Genomic DNA, 23,770 nt, shown 5'->3' on the forward strand with positions numbered 1-23,770 from the left:
TGGGGTTCTGCGCCCCCTTTCCCACCTCCTCTCTTCCTGCATCAACCCCTACACAGTGTTCATTTGCAGATCTTGGACCACATCATACTCTCTCATACATACAATTTGCCAATGTGATATTTTGCACCATTCGTTTTATGTCTTTCTACCTTTTTTTCTTCTTATGCCTTTCCTAGTTGGCTGACTGTACTCAGTTTAAAAAAAAAAAAAAAACTCAACCAATTTGTTAACTTTTTGAGTACCCTTCCCTGATATTCCCAAAGAATAGAGCAGGATCTTTCTCCTTTGTGACTCAGCATACCTGGTTTTTCTCTGTCACAGTGCTTACCCACAGCCCCCTACAGCCCTAACAAAAAGTCTTTGAGAGCAGGGATTGTGTCTCCTCTACCTGTATTTGTAGCTCTACGTGTAGTGCCAGGCATACAACAGGTACTCAGTAAACATCTTAACCAAATGACATTTCACCTTCTAGGAAAGCAATGTGCTTTCCTTCTTTATGTCTTTTGTTGGTCTGCAACCCCTGAAAGAATCAGAATGCACACTCTGAACACACAATCTAAGTGCTGAAATAAATTACCATTAGTACATCATATGTCTAGATAAACTCAAATGGTGCTCATCAAAAACAACAAAGTATTCATTTTTACAGTGCGCACCAGTTACATGATGCAATGATATTGAAATAGATGGTTAGTTGCAATATTATAATTATATTTATCATACCCTTTCAAATGAAAAGCTGCTGGAGAAGCTTTTGGCATCTAATAGATTGCATTGTTTTTGTTGGGGTTTTGTGTTGAATTACCTTCTATCTTCAATCAGGGCCTCCTAGGAGGAGAGTTTTCTGTAGCTAGAGTTCAATCTATTACAACCCAAATAAAATAGCCTAAAGAACAATTCAAGTCTCCTTACTGCCATTGTGTGCTCACTAAGTCTATGCATTATTTATCCACTGGGTGATAAAAGGTAAAAGATTCCCTGCTCTACCTCCTGGACAGCGTCTGTTTATACTGGAAAAATTCTGACTCTGAACTTGTTTTGTGAGATTTCATAAATCTTTTAGGATTTACCTATGATCTGCTAAACTTGGATGCGGCAGCATTTATTTTATTGTAGCTATAACTTAATCTTCTCAATATTGAATAATCACTCTTGGATCCAGATTGAGATTCAGTAAGCAAAGAAGGTTTTCATAAGATATGGAAGGTGTATTGCTTCAGCTATTGGTTAATTTTATCCAGTTGATGTTTAGTCTTTTATAGTTTCCAGTGTACATAAAAGCTACTACTAATCAAGATGATATATTGATTACTGAGTGAAAAATTGAAATTTTAGTCTCAGCAGAGTTGTACTGTATTCGAGTTAGGTTCTAAAGTCAGTTTTTTGGGCCACAAATCACATGTAAAATAACTACCATTCACATTCCTTCTCCAAATCCACCTCAGCCAGATTTCTTGTTACCACTTGTCATTTTGACACTAAATGAAATTATTTTCATGCATTTAATGACTATTTTACATGAATAACACATTCCTTTAAAACAAGAATAATTTTCATCCTGAGATCTTCACACAGAGGACCAGAAGATGTCTCAAATCAATCACAAATGTGCATCCCACTTCACTCACACTTAGAAGAGCATGGCCTTTGGTGGAATGACAGATAGATATCTGTCCTTACCCAGTTAGCTAATTCATAGAAGTGAAACATGCACCCTGTGTGGCTGCACTGGGAGTTTCTTTAATTACTTTTAGAAGCTTATCACAAACTCAGCTGAAACCAGGAGCATGTCTGCCTCCTCACCTTCTTCTAACAGTTCATTTCTTATCATCACTAATCTGACAGTTTGTTGTGTAGTTCTGAACTCCCCTCACTGTAGACACATAAAAGCAAGCCAGATTCACCTATTTCTTCCATATTTTAATGAGCACAAAAGAGATTGCTGATGGCATTATCTATGGTTCTGTTTTTAAGACCGTGCCTTTTCCTTAAATGTCTAATGGTATCCAAGATGATAGACATCCAAAGAAATATATTAACTCTCTGAGCTTCTACTTACAAATGTATCAGGCATCTAGTTGTGTTCAGCTCTCATTGATAGAGCCACTACAAAAACAAATAAGGAATAAGAATTTTAAAGAAGAAAAAGGAAAGAAAAATGGGTAAGAGTATTTGAGGAACTCTAACTACTGAAACATAAAGGAAATGAAAGCAACAAGCATGTAATCTCTTTAGTCCTCCACCATCTTGAGACAATGGCGTTATGTTCATTCCATTTCCCAAAGGAAGAAATTGAGGTTTAAAGATAGAAACCTACCCAAGGACACAGAGACGGTAGATGCTACAGAAAGGACTCAAGCACAAATTTACCTGGCTCTAACACTCTCATCTTCACACTATACCATGCTATTAATACTGTTTCCAAATCCAGTCTTTTCTCTTTGCCTTTATACTACTATATACATATTTTTGTAACACTTTTCCTTAATCATGCTAGGAAAATTGCGACTACTGATTTCTTTAAATTATCTGCATTCAGTAAGTTTAGATTGCTGTTCCACTCCAACTTCTGAAAATGACTATAAATCTTAAATAAAATGCAAAAAAATGAGAAATCAATTTGCAGGAGATTAATACTCAACCCCCAGAGCCAGAATCAGGGTACTGCTGGGCAGACTGTCTCAGCCCTGGTCAGAGCAGACTAAGGCTGAACAAGAAGCCCAGGGCATTTGGAGCCACCACTCACTTACTGTGAGGATGTAAAGTCCTGCCTTAAACTCATGAAATCCACAAAGCCTCAAGTCAAATATTTAATTGTGAATAAAGGTGTCCATGAGGATAGCACATGACGGAGAAGTGTTTGGAAATGTTTGGGAAATATTTGGGGTTCTTGTGGTCACCAAGTTTCCTGTGAGTATTTACAGGTAGAAACAGGGACCCCAAACCTCCATAATGAAGAAATGATTCACACAAAATGCTGACGTCACACTTTTGGAGAAACACTGATTTAACATAGATGGGCAGCACCCCTATGCTCCTCGAAGAGGAACAACTAAGTTTGCCAGAGGAAACCCACTTTTATCTCATATTTCAAAAAATTCTCCCTATTTTCAATGGCAAATAAGAAAATTAGTCAAAAATGATCAAATAAATAAGGAAACAAGGCAGGACCTATGTATGGTACACATGAGACACGCCCACCCCCAAGGATTGCAGATTCTTTTATTCCGTTAGATGGTAGTTGGGTGAGAGGTTCCACTGAGGAGCTCCCCATGCTCACCAAGGCACAGCCAGCCCCTGGCCTGGACAATCCTTGACCATCCTCATAACTGCGCCCAGGCCCCTTGCTGGGGCTGCAGGGCACAGATGCCATGGGGTTCAGGATATAAACAGGACTGGACATTAAGGGGGCAGAGAAGCTCAGGAGACTCTGTTCTGGGGGTATAGGAAGATGAAAGGAGGCGGATCCAGACTTGAGTTGAGGTTTCAAGCCCATGGTACATGTTTCATTGTTACCCTGGCTTCACTTACAAAACACAAATGCACATCAAGAATTTAGTATTTCAAGGTGGCAACTGCAGAGCATGAAAGCCCAGGCTAGAGGCCTTCCTGTGACTAGTCTCATAGCATGTAGCCAGCCCTGGCAACTCATCTTCCAAGGACTTGCTGATGCCCCCTGAGTACTGCTCATCAGTCAGCCCCCACTTCCCACACTCTCAGGGGTATGACTCTAGCTGCAAGAATTCTAAGTCCGGATATTGGAAAGGGCTTAGGAGATCTCCTTCTCCAAATACTTTATGTAAAGTTTCATTTAAAGCCCTTAATTTCAGTATTTTCTTCTTCAGGCGGGAATTCCCAAGACTAGATTTCTTCTGTCTCAGATTCTCCATAGAAAACTTCTGTCAGAGAAGGGAAGCTGGAATTCAGATTGAAATGGAGGGAGGGAGGGAGTCTGGGGTTACTGCTTCACATAAGTACTTGAAGACAAGCTTTCTGTGTCTAGCAGAAATCTTCTGTGTCCAGCACCACACAAATCCCATTTTCAGAGGTAAATGGTGCTTCCAGAACCTTCCATTTCTGGACTTTAGTGATATAACTTCACTTGGATTTCCTTTCTCAGCTTATATTTCAATTTCCTCTGCATGGCTAATTCACTTACCACTTGCCTGTTTCCTATCTAGCTTCCAAAATTATATTACTGTTCTCTCTACTCTTATTCTTTTTATCCTATGGGCTTTGCCTGTCAGAATCCTTGCAACTATATTGTAGAGAGCTTTGGAAGAAGGAAGAAAAGACATGTGTAATCAGTTCTACATGAATTCTATATTCACTGAAAGTCTCTCTTTTGTAAGTCTTTTTCTTTGTAAAATAGATGTTCTCTCTCTTGTTTTCTCTTCTCTAGTGGTTGTATATAGAAGTACTGATGCTGATTAGATTGAGAGTTTAAACCTGGAACCCAGAATATTGAGGTGCCTGGTCCCAAGGGGGACATTGGATTGCCTGGAAAGGGGTGCATGGGGCTGGACAACCCACCAATTAAACATTAACTACCAAATACCCAATGTAAGGGAAGCTACCAGAGCACTGTGATTCCTGCTTCTCGGGTACTGCATTGATCATAGAAGTATGAGGCCCTAACAATATGTTTGCCATTACTGCCCTTGGCCATAGACAATGGGCCTGACTAAGCCAATCAGATTATCTCTTTCTGGAGTGTCACCTTGGAGCCAAGATAAGAGAAGTGGGAATTACGGTAGCAGTGACACAGCAAGCCAGTGGTAACCCTCTGGAGAAGAGGCCCTTGAATTCCACTGCAAAGACACCCAGGGCTGCCTAAGTCCTCACACATCACAAGGCCCAGAGGGTCAGCTCTTCTATGAAATATCATCATATTTCATCCCATCTGTCCAAGGAATTCCTCCCTCTTTAAGGTGCTACACTCAATTAGGATGATACAGTGGGGTGCTGATCTGAAGTTGTAAGAAGTAATTACAAGCATGCCTTCCAACTTTCTGTCCAGTGACTTTATTTAACAGCACACCCATGGCTGTAACCCAATTGTGCAATTTCCTGGTCCTCAGTTTGCCCATCACTAACTGGGTGTAACATTTCTGTTTTCCTTTTTTTTCTCAAGGATGTTATTGAGGCTTAACTGAGATACAAGAAAGAAAATAAATATTTTTAAATTTCAATATTGGGGTCATTATAAATTGGAAAATTTCAATTAACTTAATGAATACTATTGTTTGTTAATGACACATTACTTAATGTGTTAAGAGATTTATCAGAACAGAATGCAGACTGGACACATGTGAACTTGGCTGGCATATGCATACCTTGAGGAAATAAAGAAAATAAAATAATATTCAGAACATATTATGAATATTAAGTAAATAAATTCTCTTTACATTTTCTTCAGTAAATTACAACAAAACTTTCAACAAGAATTACAGAGAGGGAAATCTAAGGCATCTTTTAATGCCACTTTCTCTCTTTTACTAGGCAGAAATTTTGAAGCATTTTTCTCTGAAAGTTTAAAACAACCATCTACTCCAAAGATGAAAAAAATCAACTGTCACTAAAATACATTATTACTTTATATTTCTGCATAAATACATTACACAAAGCAAATCTATATGCCTTATCTTCAATTCTATTAACATTCATTTTTACTTTAAAATCCCAATACAGCTCTCACCTTGCCTTCTCCCTTTAAAAGAGACATTCTCAGATAAAATATGGCTTGAATTTCAATTTCCAATGCAGAGTAAGGATGTGCAACTACTACGTTTAGATCCATATCTTGTGTTTTCTGTGCTCTGAACAGTGGAAGTAACGTCAACTCTGTGTCCCTTGTTGAAAATAGATGTTGAATCAAGACAGTGTGGATAGTTATCACTATGAAAAATATGTGTAAGGTAAGTGATTCAGACAACACTAGCAAACTACAGCAAACCAGGTGCTGCTATTATGTTCAGGTGCTTTTGAACATAAAGAAAGGAACAGCCCTTGTCCACTAGGACTGTGGTTGAAGGACAAAGGAGGAAACAGACTAAATAAGCAAATCAGAAACTAGAGCCAGAAGGTAGGTGGGCTTCACAACTAAGATAATACTGACTTTCAGTTTTGTTTCACTCATTTCCTTGAGCCATCTCTCATGCTTTCTCCTAGGGAGAGAATTTTATTAAGGGACTGCATTCAAACGATTTGGTGAAACATAATTCTGAAAACAAATTTGCAAGAGAGGGATTTTTCTGAGAAAAAGCCTAAGAGAAATATGTGCTTCACATATAAGGAGCAGCCTAGGAAAATTTATAGGGAGAATGGGACTATCAAAACCTGGAGAAAATGAAGAAAAGAATATATGTGGGCACGAGAGGAATAAAATTTGACTAAGACAAGGTAAAGAAGGGACTTTAAGGTGGTTGATGCATGATGTAGTATTATATCTTTTTTTAAGAACAGCTCAGAATTATATTCCCCTCACAGCCCAAAGTTTTGTTTCTGTACCAGAATAAAAATTGCAAAGGAAGCCATAGGAGGAAGCTGTTCTACTTGTCCTGCTAGGTGGCTTCCCCACTCCCTCTGCAGGTGCTGAATACTTGCCCACTAAGACCCTTCCCAGATTTTTTATCTTTAAACTTTATCTCTGATTTAGAATGAAAAAGCTTGGCCAGATAAAGCAATTTCAGGCATCACTGAGCAGGAAAGTTTTTGCCCAAGTCCATGGAATCCATCACTACTATCAATTGTATATATCTACCTATTTCTAATTATCTCGTAGCTTTTGAAGCAGACAAAAAGTGTAACTTCACAGTGCTGGTAACTCACTGATACTGGGATTGAATAAATGAAACATTCAGGGTGATACAGAAAATAAACCTATTCCAAGATGGATAATGTAATGGCCATTGGCAGAAGAGGGTCTGGGGAGATCCTCTTTCGGAAAAGGTAAGGAAGATTCTGTGCGACTTAGTGATCTTTGGAAACTCCCATGGATACAACATGGTAGTAATTTTGGTGAGTGAAGAGGGAGGGCAAAAGGTGAACTTGGTAATGGAGGCAGAGTTCAGGTCATACATAAACAGTGGACAGTGTAAGCAAGAAAGAGATTGAATTTTATCCTCATTTCTATAGAAAGCTTTTGTACAGTTTTAAGGAAAAGACTGACGACATCATATTAAAATTTTTAAAGGGCATAGGGACTGCTGTGCACTGGATGACCCAGGAGTCAGTGACAAGATGGGTCATTGTGTGTCAAGAGTGAAAACAGAGGCAGTTTAGAAACTGTCACCGTGGCCAAAATGAAACCTGACAATGGCTTGGAAGAGGTCAACAGGAATAGAGATAGCAAGAAGTTACTGGGTTCAGGACACAGCTTAGCCCTCAGCAAGAGTTGCTTAGGAAGTGGATAGAAAGGTGCTGGGGGGAAAAGTCATCAAGTTTTCTTTTTTGCTTGAGGAATGAAGTGAATGATGGTGCATTGGCTGGGATAAAGATTTGAGAGAAGAACAAGTTTATTGAGAGGTTATAAGAAGATATGAGTTCTCTTTGGCCAAATTTAAGATATTCATTATACAATCAAAAAGTATCCTAGATTGTGAGATATGCCAGAGAAAAGAATGTGAGGTCTCTGTCTCATTCATAATATTTAAATCCATGGGGTAGATGGAGGTCTGTTGCATCATGTGTAGAAAAGGAGATACATGAGGAAACTGGTGCCTGCTGATAACTTGTCTGAGAAGAAAATGTTCACAAAATTGAACTCCACCCAGGAGAGAGTGGTGGTGTAGAGGCCAAGAGAAGGAAATATTTCACAAAGAAGAAAGTACGGAAAAAACTGCTGAAAGATAAAGGTAGATAAAGATGCAAGTAACTATCTACTTGATGATATGGCAGTCATTGACATCTTGACAGCAGGAGTGCTGGACTGATACAGGTGTCAGTAAAATTAGAGGGAGCTGAACTCTAAAGATGAAGTGTGGAGAAGGAACCAACTGACAACCATGTAAGATGAGAGGGAGGATGAATAGGTAACTGGAAATGGGTGTGAGATCAAAGGATTGTTTTAAAAATATAGGAGTTATTGGAACATGTTTGACTATTGATGGGAACTATCCAGTGAGGAGAGAGGAAGATGCAAGAGATTGGTGTGGACAATGGCAGGTACAAAGGGCCTGAGAACCTGAAGAGTATACGGACCCAAGGCATAAGTATAAAGTGTGGCATTACATAGCATTAGATAGCAACAGGCACTCTTAATCCACCATAACAGGGAAATCAGGAAATACAAGTCCTGATGGAGGTAAACTGGAAAAAAAAGCAGAATTCCCACCTGACTGCTTCTGTTAATAAATATGGGAAAAGGCCGTCCACGAGGGATAGGGAAAAACACCTCAGGAGAGAGAAAATGGTGTAAAATTTTGGATGATGGGAAATCAAACATGCCAGGGAAATGCAGTGAGATTATAGGATAATGTTGATTATACATTGGAGATTTGTTGAGTGATCAACTGAAATTACTTATAAAGTATGACTAATCAGCATCACTGTTTTGTGTTTTGTGTTTTTGGGGGGGGGGTTCTCCAGCAATATTTAGCTGCTTGAGTTCAGCATGGGAAAAGTAAGTAAATCGGACCTACAGTGGGGATTTGTAGATAAGAGCAATACAGAGGAGGAAGAGTCTGCAATAGAATCATTATAATGAGGCTCTGCCATCAAAGGTAGATGAGTGGGAAAGTGATGGCATAAGCCTTGTAACTGATCATGAAACTGTGTTAGAATCATGGATGAAAGAATCAGGAGGAATTGCTTAAGCAGAAGGACTTGAGTAGGTGGGCAAAAAGGATGAGGGATCAGAAATTCATGTCTGATGTCAAGTTATTAAGTGGTGGCTTTACTGATGATGACTATTTCAATGGTGAATTAAACTCCCCTGAAGACTGGATTGCTGGAGTGGTTGGTGGAAAACTAACAGAAGCAAAAAGCTGAGGAACTAAGAAATCAAGATATGGGAAAGATCATGTACACAGATGTTGAAGTCATCAAGAATAGCGAGAGGTTGAAACAGGCAATTTGGTGTGATATTCATCAACAGAAGGAGAGATGTAACTGAGTAATGGTCAAAGGCAGCAAGTAGGAGGAATGGCAGTGGTACAGGCCAGTGACAGGGACATAAATGAACTGGAGATTTAGAAGACAGGAATTGCTGGGAAGTGGCATAAAGAAAAGCAATGTATAGTTCTTCTACTTCCACGTTCTGGTGTTTTTAGTATACAAATGAATAAGAATTTTTTATTCAAGGCAGTTTCCAAGAAGCAGTACTGTGAAGAAGATGAAGAAGACAAGGTGAAGGAGAAATGCAGATGAGGTTTTGATGATAGATATGTCATATTAAAGAAAACATTAACTCAACCAAAACTAATCAGTCTGAGTGCTGGGGGCAGCCCATGAACAAGACAGCCACGGTCTCTGCTCTCATGGAACACACATTCTGGTTAGGGAAGAAACTGAATTTAAAATTTTTTAAAAGTCAGGTATTATTCAGGGCAAAGAAGAGAATTTAAATTGTGTCATTGTGTCCTGAAAAGCTGGCTAGTTTAGATCAAGTGCTGAAAAAATCATCTTTCCAGAAGGACAATTAAAACAGGGACCATCAGCAGGGTTAGCCAGGCAGGAGTAGAAATGCCTTCCAATCAGTGGCTGTGCAGGGCAAGGTGGACACACAGTACAGGGGATACAGGTGCTAGGGGGCTCGGGCTCAGGAGAACCAGAGGGCGATGTGTATTAGGGAGGACTGCAGCTAACAGAGCAGCTGTACTAGTTTCTTCCAAATGCAGCAACAAATGTACCATAAACTAGGTAACTTGAGATAACTCACGGAGGCCAGAAGTTCAAAACCAAGGTGTCAGCAAGGTTGGTTCCATCCAGAAGCTTCTCTTAGCTGCTGGTGGCTGTCGGCAAACCTTGGCATTCCTCAGCCGGCAGCTGCATCACTATACTTTCTGCCTCCATCTTGGTTGCTTTTCTTCTATGTGTCGGGGTCTCCATGTTTCAATGTCTCTATGTCCTTCTCATTTACAATGACACCAGTTATGGGATTTAGGTTTCACCTGAACCCAGCGTACCTCATCTTCTGATTGCACCTGGAAAGAAAACACACACACACACACACACACACATGATTTCCAAAGAAGATTATATTCCCACGTTATAAGTGAACAAAAATTTTAGGGCAACACTATTGAAGCCAAAGCAACAGTCACGGGCTGCTCTCTCTTACGGGGTCAGAAACGCTAAGAAATTCCCAGGCTCATAAGGCTAAGAACTGCCTTATGGCTCCCAAATCATGTTACTGCAGCAAGTCATCACTTCAGGTGCAAGTAATAGGAGTCAGTGCCCCACAGAAATACAGACCAAATGGAGACCAGGGTCAGGTCAGGGTGCTGTGGGTGTTATCAAAACATCTCTGGCAAGCTTCATGTCAGGGTTTCTGATTAGACTATAAGGGGTTTTATTGAACAAATATTTATTGTGTACTCATAATGTACAAGTCACTCAGTTACATGATTAAATTCCAAACACCTGACAAGACCTAGTACAGACTGATAAACTTTGATCCGATGCCAAAGAGGGGTGACTTTGCCAAGTCTCTGTGTAGCTCCATTGCTACGCACCGAGTGGAAGTAGTGTTCACCTCTATATTATGATTTCAAAGAGGTGAAAAACACACCTGTGCTGTGAAAGTAATACGATAGTATTTCTCAAACTGGGGAAAATGTCATTAAAAAAAAATAGTAACGGTATTCTAGCACTACAGACACTGTTCTTCATTTCCTCTCTGGGTCCTCTCTCCTGCGCCTCCCAGTTCTTAGTTCATGTTTTATTCCTGATGTTGCCAACCATTTCCATTTGATTGCCACACAGGGAATTATTTTGACCCTTGATAACAAGTTTAGGATCTTCTCGCAATCTGATTTCACAGTTTGTATTCACTTGAAAGCTATTCCTAGATGGTCTCCCCGAAAGGACACACAAATGGAAACCAAGGGGTCGCTTTGAAGGTCTGGTCAGGTTTAACATCTTTATTAACAATCTGGAAGAATGCGAAAACACTGCAGTAATGAAATCTGATTCTAAATTGGGAGTTGCTGCAATGACAGAAGAATAAATTGAGAAGAAAACTACAGAGTGACTGAAATTCAACTTGGCAAGCTATAATCTAATATATCTGAGAACTGAAAGAGAATTCAAAATGTGGACTGTCGAAGGATGGGTGAAGTCAGTCAAATGTTAATGTCCTGCGAGGCCTGAGGGGGTGGCGAAGGTGAAAAGGTCCTTTTCTTAGGTAATCATGCATGTTAGCAGAGCCACGGTGAGCTAGGCAGTGATCAGTGCTGTTTTCGACAGCAAGCAAAGAACTGTTGTAGGGGAGGAAAATGTAAAGGACTGGAGAGGTGGCATCCAGAATTCAATACTACATTGGATGTGTTATTACTTGAAAACTCCCTCAACTTCGAAGAAGTTAAAGGTATTTATCAAGGAAGAAGTGGAAACAGAGGATTGGCAATGGAAAAAAAAATTGTTAAATGGAAGAGTGAAGCAGCTAAATACGACCCGGCTGCTTTAGCAATTGTTAAAGGTCACGAAAAGCAGTGTAGCATCGTCAGGGAGAAATTCAGAATCCAGCGAGTTTTGAGGCTCCCATTCTTCTCCTTATTAGTTATTTGACCTTGGACAAAACATATAACTTTCAATGTCTGAATTTCTTGTTTTGAAAATGTAGAATAGTAGGAATTGCCTAATTCTAAGGGTTGAGAACCGAATAAGATAGAACACAAGACCTTGGTATGTTCCCTGCTACATAAATTCTCAATAAATCTTGACTGCAAAAAACAATAATAATCACCGAAAATGTTTATATGTGAATGTACATGTATGTTTTTTAAAAATTTTACTTTCCCTTAGTGATGATTTTGGCAGAGGAACTTTTCTATCTGTGACATTCAACTTATAGTTTCTACCCAACTATCCACCAGCTTCTCCGCTAGCAAAATGTAAGTAGCTCAGTGTCCTCATCACTTTCTCCACCAAATAATTCCGCCATCTGTCCTTCCATCTCGTCTTAATCAGAATAGCCATAATAGGCAGTTCTGGATGTAGGGTTTTTTTCTAAACCAAGAGAATATCGAATGAGGGCCAGATGGTAAATTTGAACATATCTAGGACAATCACTTTATTTAGCTCCAAAAACAAACAAACAAAATTAAACAGTGGCTTCTCCTTTTTATATGTTGGACTCCCCAGCCAGATATCTCCTTGAACTCTTGTAGATGACAAAAAAATGTCCTTCCACTCATCATGTAACACATATAACCTCAAACTAAGACATATCAAAGTTAACATTGCATTCAAGTTGTGCCATTTTAAAAAGTCTCAGTCATTGTGTAATTGTTTCCTATTGCTCACGTCAGGTGTTTTTTTTTTTTGTAATTTGAAGCATAAATGGGGATATCCTTTTTTTAACGGTAAATATTTGAAGGGAATTTCATGTGAACTAAAGAACACAGGGGTGGACAAAGTAAAGGGATCCCTCCCAGGAAAATAATGTAAATCATACGCTAACTAGAGTTTTCTTCTTCCTGAGGTCTGATTGCTGATTTACACACTTCCAGTACTGTGAGTGGTAATGATGTGTGTCCCCTGGAAGGTCCTTTTCTTAGGTCAGAAGCCTGCCTTCCCCCACTGTAATCCACTCTGCTGCATTAATTAACAGGTCTGGACACATTGCTTTCTCAATCGAAACCTTGTGCTCCAATGGCTTGATCAATCTGATAACACTAAAATAAAAACCATTCTGCTCTCAAAGTCTTTTTTTCTGAGAAAAGAAACAAACAACATCACCCTTCTAGACACTGTCCAGATATGTCTATTTCTTTTTCCAAGTTGAACATTTTTTGAAGAGTCAGTAAAAACTATCAAGTAGATTCTAGCAAAGGCATTATTTTGAGATAATAGATCAATCATCTCAAGTCTTTCTGTACCATCTTGATTTTAATGCCATTGAAATAAATTACTGTATTTTAAGCTATTTCCATTAAGTCACCAAAGTATATACTATAAATAATTGTTGAAAAGTTTGGGGCCTTTTTAAAATGTGATCACGTTGATGAGATCTCATTTCTTCCCTTAAAACTATGTCTCTACATAACAGCAGAGACAAGTATATTTTAACATTTCTGGTACTTTTTATGAGACATTCATTTTTTGCCTAAAGGAAACTGTCTTCCTCAAGAAGGGGGAAAGTAGCATTCTAATTTTCTGTAAATATTAGCATCAAAAATAAAAAACAACTCTGTTGTTCTACTTGGGAATTCAGTCAAATTAAAGACACTCTATAAGTGAGGCAAGTATTTTTCCCTACAGAAAAGTTTCTAATGTATTCCAGGCTTGTATCCAGCATTTGGGCTCTAATAGAAAGGTAACTTATTTTAGTTTTGTTTGAAATTGATATTTCCCTAGCTTATTGAAACAGAAATGATAGAATGTCAATTTACTTTCCATTTGTCTGCTATGTATAAGAATCGAAGAACAACTACATGTATTGAATTCTTTTCTATTTGAGACACACAGTTCATGTATCTCCCTATCTCAAGTTAAACAGTAGAATAAAAGTTTTTTCTTGTTTTTTCCAATTTATATCCAGTTTAATTTTGCAGTTCAATGAAATATAGAATCAAAACATTTAAAATAAGAACCCTCACTACCCCCTCCAGTTAATTCATTTAAGTCAAACCAACCATAGAATATGAAAACTAAATTCAGAAGTGTGATTACTTCAAAACATACTATTTCCATTTTTGCCAATATTTAATGTTTATGTATTCTACAGTGGAAGTAGAAATTCTTTCAAAAAATTATCTCTTAAAAGTTCTGAGGTTCATATTAGAGCCACAGTTTTTGACATAGAAACTGTAGCACAGGCCTTTCAAATTTGGCATTTTGCTGCTACAATGACCAAAGTATAGAACTGTACAGTGCCTAGAAATTTCGGTAAGAACTATTAATTTCTTAGGTGTAGAATGACCACTGCATATACTCCAGGGGGCAGTGAGTTTAGTAATTCTATAGAGTAATGTTAACATAATTTTCAATTACCACAATAACACAAACAACTTTATGACATTGTGTGTGAATCTAGCTTTGCTTTATTTGCTGAGTAATGGACAAAAGGCCAGGTAATTGATTTTCAAGTATTTTCTTGAAACTCTGTGCTCATAAAAACCGTGAAAAGTTGGAAAGATTGTTAAATCACTGAAACTCTAAATATATCTTACACAATCTTGTTTGCAAAAAATATGAGTTAAGGGCCAGGGATTTAGCTCAGTGGTTTCGCCGCCTGCTGTGCAAGTGGCAAGGACCGGAGTTCGATCCCCAGTACCCCCCCCCCAAAAAAATGAGTTAAATATAAACATAAAGCAATCCTATTACTTTACCCAAATCTGCTGTATGGGACCTTTAGTTATTTATCAAAGTTTCTTGGTTCTGCTCTTTATGAAAATATCAATAGCAGATTGAGTTACCATCTATTGGCACAGGGCCCTAAAAAGCTTACTGTAGCATTAATATTATGTTGTGCTTATAAGTGTTTCCTAATTTGAGATCACCTAAACACTGGACACAAAAGGAAAACAGGCAGTATGTCCATAAACCAACAAATACGGTAATTTGGCTATAACGTATCACAGAACACAAAGAAAGTCTCACACATCTATACAATGAACGTTATGTATTACATCGTTTCACACAGGTGCACACAAGCACACATGCAAGTCCACACAGGCATGCACACAATCCAGTCACAAGACAGAACCTAATGAAGCACTACTTCCGGTTTCATATTCAGCTGTGCATTCTTGCTTTCCTACCTCATCAAAGGGAGAACTTTTTGTCACCTGCCCATTCTTGAACACAGCATGGAGGAGATCTTGACTGTCCTCCTCAAGATCTCCTTTTCCTTCCTCAAATGTAACCAAATTCCTTGATGGTGTCCTATATAAAACTAATCTGCCCTTTTTTGGACCTTTTATTGGGAACAACTGAGTCCCTGAACATAATAATCCTGAGGCCATTGGTGACCGCGTAGCTTCACTTGAAGGAACAATTAAGAGATCTCTTATTCATTTACGTAGGAAAACTACGCAAGAACAGAAGGAAACATTTTCAATGCTTCACTTTTTGTGTTTCTTGCTTTCTTCAATCCCGTGTAAGGTATTAATATCCACTGCATCCCCCTGAATAACTCAAAGGTAAGATGACAGCAACCTATAGCCCTCTGAGTTCTCAGTAACAGGAAACTTCTCATATAAAGTATTCCAAACCTTTAACATAGTATCAAGAGGATTTCCAGAATCAGGTCTGATTATTAGTGGTGCCTTGGTACCTCTTGATAGTGTTAGATGTCTTCAATCTTCACCCCATATTTTCTCCATGCGTTATAAATGGCATCACTACTGTGGACCACAGATACAGGCACTGATGAAAACTGCGACCATAAGTCAAAGAGCATCTTTTTCCTGGTCTTTTCCTCAAGCCATTATGGTACAGTACATGTTATGCTGCTGGAGCAGAATAACTTGGAATGAGGTCTTTTGCTCCAGAGTGTTTTTTAATTAGAGCAATTCCTGTTACTGAATTTGTTCCTTTGAAGTTAACCAAATGAACACCCCCACCCCCATGCCACTATTCTCTTGGGCAGAGACTCTTCTGTAGCCAAACTCCTGTAGTTTGTGTTCCAGACCATCTAAGTTACCAGAAGTTTCGAACAAATATTTGGCCAGCATTTTCTTCCACTCTTGAGAATTTGAGTCACTGTAATTGGATCCTGGGATTGAACAAGAAAAGTCTCCAGTGTGTAAGCCAGTCGTACTCTGCATCTGTTTTCGGCTGTGAAAAGAACATTTCCTCTGGGAATGGCAGAGCCCTCAGGGACAGCTTTGACTTCTATCTGAAGATGTCCAGTGTGTTTCTCAAGCACATAGTCCATCCCTCTTCATTAAAGACAGCATCTGGCGATGTTCTTTGTACGCACACCTCTTTGACTTCCTGGATTTTCTCTTTTGCATTACCTTTTAAGATCTTGTTAAGAATGTACTGCAACAACCAAAGAACTGCATTCAAAGTTGGAATGAATTTTGCTTGTGTTGGGGGGGTATTGTTTACATTGAGTAGCCTTGTAGGAGTTGGTGGCCAGCAGGATTTGGCTTCTGCCACAGTGTTCATTGACAGCAGGGTGGAGGAGCCACACCTCAAGCTCCCATGGGTGCAGCCCCCAGGAAGGAGAAAGATGTGCTTCCCCATGCTTCGTTGCTTAGCCTAGTTTTTATGATGAAACTCCACCTGCTCTCCAGGTGTGGCAAGGACGTCCTCACTGTCATCAGCTGTTTTGTGTTGATCTAGCTTTGATTTGGGATAAATCAATTTTCTTTAGTAATTTGCTGATCAACTTATCTCTATTGGCCTATTTGGGGGGGGCTAAAAGAAGCAATAAAGTGAATAAAATTTACCTTTCGTACAGGGGATACTTTTCTGAGGTCTGTGTCTCTTTTTTATCAAATTCCTTGGTAGAATTAAATCTTGACTTTTTTCCTACACAAGTTTCATTACAAAAATATTCTTTTCTTAAAGTATCATTTGAACTTCCTTTGTCTTAAAAAGAAATTGGAAGAAAACAATCGACTTCTTGTAACACCTGGGCTTGGCTTCTGTCTCCGAGGGACTTAGATGATTTCACCCCTTCAGTGAGCATCAAGGAAATAATCCCTCTCCCATTGCCTCTTGATGATTTGTCTGGGACAGTTTGGAACATCTACCAACTTGGCCTGTACTGATATGAGTTATTACGCCTGCTATGATTGAATCACACATTTCCTGCTCTATCAAGGTTATCCAGATATCTGGAGAAAATTCCATTTTGTTGTGGGTAAAAGCAAGCTGTCCTGCATTAGGTCCAACAGAGCAGCATTAAACGTCTGCCACCTTAGGGGTGTTCTTCACTATTCAGATTAAAATGCCTGATAGAGACATTTGTATATTTTCATTTACCACTTACTGCCTATGACTTGGAAGTCTTTTGTGCCAAAATGTCCTTGGTTATGGGAAGGAAAGGATGGAAACAGTATCTCTGTTATTTACTAGAGAAAATGGATCCTTTACTTATGCCACTCAGCCACTTCTGTCTTCAAATTACTTGGCTTATAATTGATATGTTGTCCTTTAAATGCTTTTGCAGTGTAAGTGCTATGTTGTTTTCAAAACAGTTAAAAAGTAATTATGCACCTGGAATTCTGTAAGAAGGGACATTAAAAAGAGAGAAAGAAAGAGGGGGGAGGAAACAACTAGTCCTTAACATGTTTAAGGCTTGAGGGCTGGAAGGAAAAGAAATGAGATGAAGAAAAAGAAAGCAAAGTACAAAAATGTGGAATGAATATTGTAATACAGAATGCAGAGTGCAGGTGAGAAAGATAAAAATCCCAGGAAACCGGAAACTCTTTCAGAGTGGGGTTTTTCAGAGTCCTCAATCCTCACCTGGATGTTTTTAGCAAAACAGAGAATCCCCACCACCACCCCAGTATTCTTAGGGCCACTCAGAAGTTAAGGAGGAGACGCAAGAATTGCCATGTTACCCACTCCCTAGGAGATTCATGTGCACAGTGAAATCTGAGAGCTGATCATATACTGTCAGTGCACTGAAAACTAGCCCTGGCCAGACCCTCTTTAATTTGTCAAATAACAAAACCAAATAAATCTCTCACCTACCTCATCTGGTTATCAAAACGTTTTGAAAGATTAAGCCCTCCATCTAGCAACTTCCCCACAATCTCTCTCCTGTCACTTCCAGTACTGCAGCAGCCTCTCGCTGGTCTGCCTGCTTCCACACTTCTCCCCTCCCAACCTTCTCCAAAGAGTGGTCAGAGGTTTTTCAAAAAATGGAAATAAGATTCCATTACACTCTTTCCCAGAATTCTCTAATGGCTTTCTAAAGCACAGTAAGATTCAAAATGCTTCTCTCGTGCTGAGAGCAATACAGGATTTAACCCCTGCTCATTTCATCTCTCCAACCTCATCTCTGACTCTTCTCTCCTTGCCTTCTGCTCATTATTTTCCTGCACAGATATCTTCCAGCTCCTCAGACGTAATCCACCTGTTCTCCCCTTCGGGCTTTGGAACCTGTAACTAGTTTATTGAGTGGGCTAAATTGGGAGGGGATGATTAGAAAAGAGCTCAACTCTTCTTCCACCACTGTTCTGCAAAAGGCTCTGCTGAACCCCTTCCTTCCCCTTCCAGACATCTCAGGGTATTTTTAGCTTTTAGTTGATGTTCTAAATTTAAAAATGAGATCTCAGCCTCAGGGTAAACTGCGTCCCCTCTGCTACCTCCTATCTGGGCCTATGGTCAGGGACCAGCAGTGGGGGGACAACCTTGGGTCCCCTCCCTCTCCTTATTTCATTTCCTCCTGCCCAGCATCTGACTCTTCTAGGCTGGAGACAGAGTGGAGACAGATGAGCCAAAGAAGATGCCACAACTGGTTCACACACCTGGAGCTACTTGAGTTGCTGCTTGCTGTCATGGCAGACACTCAAATGTTAGCTCTGCCTTGTAGGGGGTACCATGCAGTCTTCAGAGATATTCCAACCATTGCCAACACCACAGGGGCTCTGCATCACACTGTTCCCAGTATGAGCCAGTTTGGCCAGTTCTGCAGTCCCACCTTCCCTACTCTATCTTCTGGGTCCTCCCAAGAAGCTTCAGGCCATGTTGTCTTCACAGAGCCCTCTGGCTCTTGGATACTTTCCCACATCTGTGTCCCACCAATCCTGGTAATGCCAGTTTTTCTCAATGCATTTCTCTCTCCTCATCCTACCATGGCCAGTTTCCCCAGCCATTTTGTCTTTTGACTTCAAGTAAGAGATGGGCAACAGACGCTGCCACTCAAATCCTGGATTCTGTAAGAACTGCCCTTGAGTTCTTGCAGATAGAAAAGGAGGTAGGGCTCTGAGCTTTGGCAAGCTAGTGCTGAGAGGAAGTACAAGTGCCTCTTCTTGAAAACACTTCTACTCCTAATCCAAGGTATTCAACTGCTGAGTCCTAAACATGACTCAGAAGATGGACCAAGATTTGCCCTGTTCTCTTCCACAGAAGAAGGTAGGAAATATTTGTGGGCTTTCTGTCCGCAAATACACTTCAAAGCATGTTGCACTCTGGGACAATCTAGCAGTTTTTTGCACATGCTTATTCATATCCTTGCAGGTTATAGAAGAGATGTTGCTAGAGCCTCTCTTCAAAGCTTAGAGAGACACTGTTCTCAATTTTGAAGATTTAGTTCACCTCGAAGGAAAGCCTCATTCCTTGGGCTGCTCTGTTATGATTTCTTCCATTGTTTATTCCTTGGCAAAATCATCCCAAAAGTACTGACTTCATTTTTGCACAATTCTGACCCAATGGGGTTCAGCTGGATGGTTCTTCTCTTCCATGTTGGTTGTTTTCACCTACTCAGTTTCTTTAAGCAGGGTGGGTTAGAAGGCTCCTGACGACTTCACTCACGTCTGCCACTAACATGTTACTTCATGTAGCTCCTCCTCATACATCAGGCATCCTGACTGCATGGCAGTTTCAGAATATACTTCTGCAAAGGCAACTGGTTTCAAAGAAGGAATCAGGAGCTGCCAGGCCTCCTAAAAGAGAGGCCTGGAACTGGCACAAGTGCACATCTGCCAAAGCAGCTCATGATGCCGATCTAGATTCACATGAAGGGAAACGCATGTCTCCACTTTCAGATTGCAAGAGTAGTGGCATGGCCACAGGGGAGGACAGGAATGGATGACATCCATCTTTGCAGACTACAGATCCTCCTTGCCCCTCTGTGTAGAATATTATTTCCAAAAATCTCAACATGGCCACTGGGCTCCTTCCAATCACTCTGATCTCAGTTTAAATGTTATCACTAAAACCAACAGCAACTCCATCCATCTCAAATAATCCCACTGTATTTTGAGGGGTTGGTTGGTTTGGTTTGGTACCAGGGATCGAACTGGGGACCTTGCACTTGCGAGATAGGCAGTGGAACCACTGAGCTAAATCCCCTGCCCTTGAGTTTATTTTCCTTATTACATTTTTTACTTGTATTGTATACCACAGTTGTTTCCTGTATTTTGTTTATTCTTTACTTCTTTATAGTTTATCCTTAACTTGCTACTCTTGGAATGTCAGCTCCTTGAGATCAAGGAACTTAACTTGCACCTAGGTAACTTTCATTATCTAGAATAGAAAAAGGATGATCCTCTTTGTGAATGAAAGAACAGCTAGCTCAGCTCTAGGACACGCAAAGCCAACTCTAGCAAATGTTTCATGTCAATGCATCTTTTTATGTCTAAAGTGTCATACAAGAATAGTATTTCTAGAACATTCATTTTACTCATATTTGTTTATCTCTCTAGAGTAATAGATATAACCTTTTGGACTGTACCTGGATAAGACTACTTCAGGTTTCATAACATTCTTGGCTTCAGTAAATAACTAAACAGAATTTTATTTCCTTTGGGAAGAGTCAAAAGGGAATATTCAAGTTATACTTCCATTTTCCTTCTCCCAATAGTTGGTCATAGCAAATTAACATCCTTATGGGGACCACACCTCCAGGGGAGAGCTCACCACAAAGTAGGGATTTTATGCCACTGATTTTTATTATTCATTAAGGTTATCGGTACATCTTAGGTATAGAGTATGATGACATTCATCATTGGGATCTTATGCCTTTACGTGATATACATTGGTTCTTATTTTTTCCCCATTCCCCTGCCCTCCCTTCACCCCCTCCACCCTCCCCTATTTACAAAGACTTTGTTTCCATTTTTTTTCCTTTCCTCATTTCCCATACCCCTTCCGCTTCTCTTTCCGGTTCGGATCTTTTTTCCCTATTTCACATTTTCTATTATACATTTTGATCCTCATTTACACTTTCAGTTTCTCATACCAGAGAAACTATTCAGTATTTACACATGTGTCCTATTTATTTCACTTAAGAGTATGACCTCAATATGCATCCACTTAGCTATAAATGTCTCTAATTTCTCATTCTTTATGGCTGAGTAGTACTCTATTTTATTTTTAAAACCCCACATTTTCTTTATCCAGTCACCAGTTGATGGGCATTTGGGCTCTTTTCAAGATTTAGCTATTACAAACTGTGCTGCTATAAACATGGTTGCACATGTATCACTGTGGTATGATTCTTTTAATTCTTTTGGGAAGATACACAGCAGGGGAATACCTAGGTCAAATGGGACCTCTAATCCTAATTTTTTGAGGTATCTCCATATTGATTTCCACAGTGGTTGCACCCCTCTGCACTCCCACCAACAATGGAGAAGGGTTCCTTTCTCCCCACAACCCTCCAGCATTTGCTATTTGTTGATTTCTCAATAGCACCCATTCTTTTTGGAGTAAGATGGAATCTCAGTGTTGTTTTCATCTGCATCATCTCGAGTGACGTTGAACATTTTTTCATATGTTTATTTGCTGCTTCTACTTCTTTGTCTGAGAAATGTCTGTTCATTTCAGATGCCCATTTTTGACTTGGGTCTTTAAATTTGGTAGGTCTGATTTTTTTGAGTTCTTTATATATTCTAGATAGTAGACCTTTGTCTGAAGAACAGCTGGTAAAAATTTTTTCCCATATTGTAGGTTGTCTCTTAGCTCTGTTGGTGGTTTCTCTTACAGTGAAGAAGCTTTTAATAAGATGAGATCCCAGTTGTTGATTCTTTGTGCTAGTTCACATGCTACTGAGGTTTTGTTCATAAAGTCTTTTCCAATGCCAATGTCTTCAAGAGTTCTACCTAACTTATTTTCCAGCAAGTTTTGTGTTTCTGTTTTAATATTTAGATCTTTAATCCACTTCCATTTTAGTTTAGTGCATGGTGAAAGATATGGGTCTAGTTTTAATCTTTGGCAATCTTTTGAAATCCAGTTTTTCCAGCACCATTTATTAAAGAGGCTATCTTTCCTCCAGTGAGGGTGTTTGGCTCCTTTGTAAAAGATGAGGTGGCTGAGTATGTCTGGAGTTGTTTCTGCATCTTCTAATCTATTCCACTGTTCCTTGGGTCTGTTTATTTGCCAGTGCCATGCTGTTTTATCACAGTGGTTTTGTAATATAGTTTCATGTTGGGGATTGTGATATCCCCTATCGTGTCTTTGTTGCCTCGAATTGCTTTTGTTATTTTAGGTCTCTTCTGGTTCCAAATGAATTTTTGGATTGTTTTCTCTCGTTCTGTGAAATATATTATTGGGATTTCAATTGGGATTGCATTTAATCTACATAGCAGTTTTGGAAGTATTATGCCACTGTTTTTACTGGGATGATGATAACAGGTAAGTGCCTTGAGCACTTTCTTCATGCCAGGTCCAAGGCCAAACACTTCCTGTGGACTAATTCATGGATTGTTCTAAGCATAACAGCCAGAACAGTCTCCTGCTACCTTTGGGCAAGTGCCCGATCCTCTAGGAATATCACCTCCTAAGCACTATCATTTGAATGACCTCCCTCTTGATCCTTCTGAAACTCTAAAGAAAACAAGAGGAAGAGAGAAGGGTGCTTTGAGGTATTATCTTTCAGGGTGAATGATCCCTTCTGCAGAACAACCACACTGTAATAAACCACTTTATTTATTTAATCATGACTTACAGCATTTTCTTCATTTTGAAATGTTAGTTAACTCTTGTCCTCCAAATAATGAACTGCCTACTTCATCAAAAATTTATCAATTACATGAGTTTTATCTATCTCTTTTAAATTGCATTTCTATTTAATGATATCTTTCTACAAGGGAGTAAAGGCAATTGTAAGCTCAATATATTATACTTCTTCTTATGTACACCTGCCTATCCCTTAAATAAATAACTTTTGAATGTGAATATATCCCTGTATGATGCATTAAATACTATTCTAAATACTATTCTAAATTCTATTTTGAATAATATTCTAAATACTATTCTTTTAAATTCTCCCAAACTATGTAATTATATTTTGATTTTTTGAGGTTGACTGATTTGCTTACATTTTTCACCAATACTATACTAAAAGGTGCATCCTGATATGCTTGGAATTATGTCCATCCAGTGGTTGCCCTTCAGTGCCCACAACTTAGCTGACTATTCCCTGCTGAAAATACTGGTCTCAAGATCATTGTTCATTTAATTGATGGCTACTGTCCTCATCACACAGCTGTTAGCCCATCAAGTGACTGTTAATGAACTTGGCAATATACATTGCATTAACTTTCTTACCCTAAGGTTAATCATGGGAAATATTTTTAAATGTGCTTTTGATGTGCTAAACTCCCCTAATAAATATGATTAAGTAAAATAAGTTAAGAGGAAGAACATCAATTCAAAGAAGATTGCTTAACATTAGGCAGTGGATTCATATTTGGGCAAAGGGAAATTTAGTGCCTGTACTTTCCCAGCTTTTAAACAGAATCTGGATGTGATCCAGGCGCTGAGCTCTACCACCCTTGAGCTAAGCCAGAAAAACATGACTGATGCATCAAGATGATGGCCTTCAACAGAGTACTATTCAAGGATTTATTTTTAAATACAATATACTTTTTTCCTGTTCTTTTTTTTTTTTTGGTCCTGGGGCTCTAACTCGTGTCCTTGCACTTGCAAGGCAGGCAGCAGAACCACTGAGCTAAATCCCTGGCCCATTTCCTGTTCT

The 23,770-nt window shown here is 39.3% G+C and overlaps 1 pseudogene; it reads right to left on the reverse strand.

Moving 5' to 3' along the window:
- Positions 1-14,872: 14,872 nt before the first annotated feature.
- Positions 14,873-19,532, reverse strand: LOC101705753 (nicotinamide phosphoribosyltransferase pseudogene; annotated as a pseudogene).
- Between the last annotated feature and the right edge of the window lie 4,238 nt (positions 19,533-23,770).

The sequence above is a fragment of the Heterocephalus glaber genome, unplaced genomic scaffold (genome assembly GCF_053883595.1).
Source record: "Heterocephalus glaber isolate CG9 unplaced genomic scaffold, H.glaber_assembly_v1.0 deba00001538, whole genome shotgun sequence".
Taxonomy (NCBI): domain Eukaryota; kingdom Metazoa; phylum Chordata; class Mammalia; order Rodentia; family Bathyergidae; genus Heterocephalus; species Heterocephalus glaber.